Genomic DNA, 5,201 nt, shown 5'->3' with positions numbered 1-5,201 from the left:
AATTTTAAATGGCTTGATTCACATGTCAATCCCAGTTCCCTCTCCCTCCCCTCCTCCCGCACCCCCCACCATCCCACCCAGCCTCCCACCCTATCGCCACTTCCTTCCACACAGGGGATATCCAGAGTCTGTCATTTCACTCAGGGTAGGGTCCAGGCACTCCCCTAAGAGTCCAGTCTGAGAGAGCAACCCTCTTTGTGCTATGGACACACGAAGTCCGTTTGTATGCCAGGGATAAACATTGATCTACTGCCCAGGGCCCCATAGGTTGCCCAGGTCTCCTCACTGATTCTCACACTCAGGGGGTCTGGATCAGTCCCATGCTGGCCTCCCAGATGTCGGTCTGGGGTCCAAGAGCTCCCGCTTGTTCAGATCAGCTGTCTCTACTGGTTTTGCCAGCCCATTTGCTCATCGCTCCTCTCTCTCTGTCATTGGGTTCCATGGGTTCAGTTCAGTGTTTAACTGTGGGTGTTTGTCTCTGCTTGAAACCATCCTGAGTGAGGTAACCCAGTCACAAAAAGACAAACATGGTATGTACTCACTCATATATGGATTTTAGACATGGATCAGGATAATGCCAGTCTGCACTTCCACTGACAGAGAGTCTGGGGAACAGGAAAGAACCTAAAAGATATGCATGGTACCCCAGAGAAGAGGAATGAGGCAAGATCTCCTGAGCAGATCATTAAAGTTTTTAATAACAAAAGTATTAAGTATTCACTTAATCAAGAAATATGGGCTCTCAAGTTATGAAATACCGTGAACATGGTCAGTGGAGACTGTTTTGCACAATTTAGATATAGAAGAGTCTTCCAAATCTTTGTATCTTAACCACTGAGCCATCTCTCCAACCCAACCTTTGAGTATTTCTAAGAGTCAAAGTTACTCTGAAATGACAAAAGTCTTGATTGTATCACAGTGTTTCTCAGAGCATTGACCCTGCTCTGTCTTTTACTGTGTCTACTGAATTTATCTCACACAATTTTAATTCATCTTTGTTGTTTTTTGTTATGTATATGTTTGGAGGTATGCATATGAGTTCAGTTATCTACAGAAGCAAGAAGTGTTGGGTCCTCTGAAGCTAAAGGCAGAGGTGATGCTGAGCCATCTCTCCTACCCCCACAAATTTACATTTATAACAGTAATCTAATTGGTTAATTCCAGCTAATATTCTTCCTTCTTTCTTAACAGGAAGTTAATTTGGTTTTATCTCTAAGAATTTGGATATAAGAGTTACCTCAAAAATGGAATTCCTTAGTCGGGCGGTGGTGGTGCACGCCTTTAATCCCAGCACTCGGGAGGCAGAGGCAGGCAGATCTCTGTGAGTTCGAGGCCAGCCTGGTCTATCGAGCAAGTTCCAGGATAGCCTCCAAAACAATACAGAGAAACCCTCTCTCAAAAAACAAAAAAATGGAATTCCTTTTGAACATTTCTAAATGTCTTTGTCAATTTAAAAACTAAACTTCTATTCAAGTTTTCGATTAAATAATGAGAGAAATGGAAAACTTCACTCTTTTAAAATATTAAAATGGGTTAAGTGAGATGAAGGCACATAATTGTGACAAAAATATGATAACTGAAAAAAACATTGTATCTTCATCTGTAGCTATATTAAATGTAAGGTTATATAGGGCTTTCAGGGTGATTCCATGGGTAAAGGTACTTACTGCCAAACCTGATGACCTGAGTCTGATCCCTGGGGACCTAAATGGTGGAAGAAAAGAGTGAATTCGTGTAAGTTTTCCTCTGATCTCCATGCATGCACTGCGGCATGTATGTACTCAAACATGGATATATGCTTGCATGTATATGCGCACACACATTAAGTAAATGAATAAGCATAAATATGAAAACAAAATTTAAATCATTTTTATCATTTAGGAGCATGTCAAAGAAAATTCAAAATATTTTAGACAATATTTTTAAAATATAAAAGTATCTAAGAATTGTAGCAAAATGAGAGTCAGTAGGAATGTTGCAGGACGGCATTTGACTTTAGCTACTCGGGGTGTTCAATTGCTGATGTAGTTTAAGGTGAATATCACCCAGCTGTTCTGAAGGTTATGTTGGCTATGACATGAAACCATTGACACAAGTTTGAGGTAAGAAACACAAACCTAAGAGTTTTTCTCCAGAAAATTTGTAGCATAGTATACGATTAAATAAACCATAAAGGATTGTTTTCCTCTGTATTGAAGGAAGCTTTTGATGTGGTGTGATTTCCAGTTGATGAAATCACCTTGTGTTAATGTTTATTCATTTAGCTCTTTGTCTCCCAGGATCTCACTGAAGAAATTCTACAACCAATTCAGAACTTTTGTTTGTAAGACCTCTTATCATAGTATATGTCTCCCTGTAAAAGCAATGGTGGGTCCTGTATTTTTGTATTTTATTTTGATAGAACATCAAGTAGTTATTTTACGAGGAAATGGCCAACATTTTCCAAAAGGGACAGACCAAAATTCAGGCTAATATGGGACTGTCTTTGGCTAAAGAAGCCAAAAACCTCAGTCAGTTCTGAAAAGTACATCATTTATCTATTTAATTATAACTCTGGAAGTCTGAAGATCAGAAAGACGCTGAGATTAAAGTATTTATTAGTTTATTTGGGAATTTCATACATGTGTATAATACATTCTGGTTATACTCAATGCCCCACATTCTTTTATCCCCCTTGATTGACAGCCTCCTTCTTATCATCAGGTCCTCCTACCACCATCATATGTTTTTGATGTGTGACTCACTGAGTTCAGCCAGGGCCACCAATGTGGGGATAAGTATAGAGCTATTGACTAGAACATGACCTTCATCATTGAAGACAATGACTTCCCCTGCTTGATATTAAGTTGATGATTAGCAAACTATTCTGTTTCCTGTTTGAGCAAAAGTTAAACACCCTCAACTATTTCTAGGATATTCATCAATTTCTGGTGCCTTCACAGCAGATGAAAACCCTCAGCAGCCCCACTAACTCCAGCACCATCACAGGTTTCATCCTCCTGGGCTTCCCCTGTGCCAGGTAAGGGCAGATCCTCCTCTTCGTGCTCTTCTTCACTGTCTACCTGCTCACCCTCGTGGGCAACGCTTCCATCATCTGTGCTGTGCGCTGGGATCAGAGACTCCACACCCCCATGTACCTCCTGCTGGCCAACTTCTCCTTCCTGGAGATCTGCTATGTCACCTCCACAGTTCCCAGCATGTTGGCCAACTTCCTCTCTGACACCAAGGTCATCTCCTTCTCTGGGTGCTTCTTGCAGTTCTATTTCTTCTTCTCCTTGGGTTCTACAGAATGCTTTTTCCTGGCAGTCATGGCCTTTGATCGCTACGTTGCCATCTGCAGGCCTCTACACTATCCTGCTCTTATGACTGGGCGCCTCTGTAACATCCTTGTGATCAGTTGCTGGGTGCTTGGTTTCCTCTGGTTCCCAGTTCTCATCATCATCATCTCCCAAATGTCCTTCTGTGGGTCCAGGATTATAGACCATTTCCTATGTGACCCAGGCCCTCTGTTGTCCCTCAGCTGTTCCAGAGCCCCACTGATGGAACTTTTCTGGACAATAACAATGTCTCTGCTCCTCTTTGTTCCTTTTATCTGCATCATGGGATCTTATATGGTGGTCCTGAGAGCTGTGTTTAGAGTTCCTTCAAGAGATGGACGAAGAAAGGCCTTCTCCACTTGTGGGCCCCATGTGACTGTGGTTTCTCTTTTCTATGGATCAGTGATGGCCATGTATGTGAGCCCAACATCTGAACATACAGCTGGGAGACAGAAGCTTGTGACTCTGATTTATTCTGTGGTTACTCCACTCATTAATCCTGTAGTATACAGTCTGAGGAACAAAGATATGAAACAGACAATGAAGAAATTGCTGAAAATATAAATAATAATAATCAAACATGACAAATGCATTCTAGTGTGTAGGTATACACTGTAGAATATTATTCAATAATAAGAACGATTAAATTGTATAATTTACAGTAATGTGGATAGAACATTTGTGTTAAGTAAAATAAGTCAATTGTAGGAAGTCAAATACTCCATATTGTCATTTATGTGTAGAAAGTTTTAAATAATGAATAGGACTAAGATGTGTGAGGAGACAGAATATGGTTAATGTTGACAAGCAGTACAGTCAGTTACTCAACATCTGTAATGGACATTGGAATAAGATAAATATGTCTCACGTGTGTTAATTCTGTTTCACACAAGATGAGCTGAGATTTTGAATTTTCCCAACATAAAAAATACACTAAACGTTTGAAATAATGTAGATAACAATTACCTTGAGATAATGTATATTGTATTCATATACTGAAAGTTACCCTGTACCTCACAAATATGTACAATTATTGCATCAACTAAAATAAAAATGCAGATCCAGATGTATGGGATGATGCCTATAATCCAAGAATCTGGGGAGTTGGGATAGGAGGATCAGAATTTCCAGAGATTTTGGCTACATAGCAGGATTATGTTTCATAAAACAGAATAGAAGAATGTGGTAGTTTATGCCTGTGATACTTACATTTCCTGTTGCTATAGTAACCACCATGATCAAAATCAATTTAGGAAAGAAAGGGATTACTTGGTGTACAGATTATAATCTATCAGTGAGGAGAGCCAAGACAAGATCTTAATGGAAGAAACTGGAGGCAGGAACTGAATCAGAGAACATGAAGGAGTATACTTACTAGCTTGTTTTCAATGGAATGCTCAGATTGCTTTCTTCAGAAACCCAGAACTACCTACCCAGAGGCAGCACCTCTCACTTTGGGACTGACCCTCCCATATCGATCATTAATCAAGAAAATGCCACATAGACATGACCATAGGCCAATCCAATTGAGGCTAATCCTAGGTGACACTAATTTATGTCAAGTTGAGAAAACCTAACCAATATATATGATCCCTTGTCAACCTGACACATTCCTGTTAAATAGCATAACATTTCCTTTGTTTAACCCTAAGCCACCACATTAATAATAATATAAAATATAGTTCAACTTTTAAAACCCCCATGTAACCTTAAATTTTTCAATATTTTAAAGTTCGGTGCCTCTTTAAAATATCCAAAGAGTCTTGATGGAGGGTCCCTATAAAAATCCAAAACAAATTACATGCTTCTATTTTATTTTCCTTTTGGGAGTTTTATACCTGAGGACTGTATTCACATTATTTCCATCCTACCTTCTCCCCTTTG

At 39.6% G+C, this 5,201-nt stretch overlaps 1 pseudogene; it reads left to right on the top strand.

Annotated features, from left to right (window-relative positions):
• The first annotated feature begins 2,945 nt into the window (after nucleotides 1–2,945).
• On the top strand, nucleotides 2,946–3,881 carry LOC121136109 (annotated as a pseudogene).
• The last annotated feature ends 1,320 nt before the right edge of the window (nucleotides 3,882–5,201 follow it).

This window comes from Mesocricetus auratus, unplaced genomic scaffold (genome assembly GCF_017639785.1).
Source record: "Mesocricetus auratus isolate SY011 unplaced genomic scaffold, BCM_Maur_2.0 Super-Scaffold_100048, whole genome shotgun sequence".
Lineage (NCBI taxonomy): Eukaryota > Metazoa > Chordata > Mammalia > Rodentia > Cricetidae > Mesocricetus > Mesocricetus auratus.
Note: the sequence above shows the minus strand (reverse complement) of the source record. Positions and strands in the feature narration are given on the sequence as shown.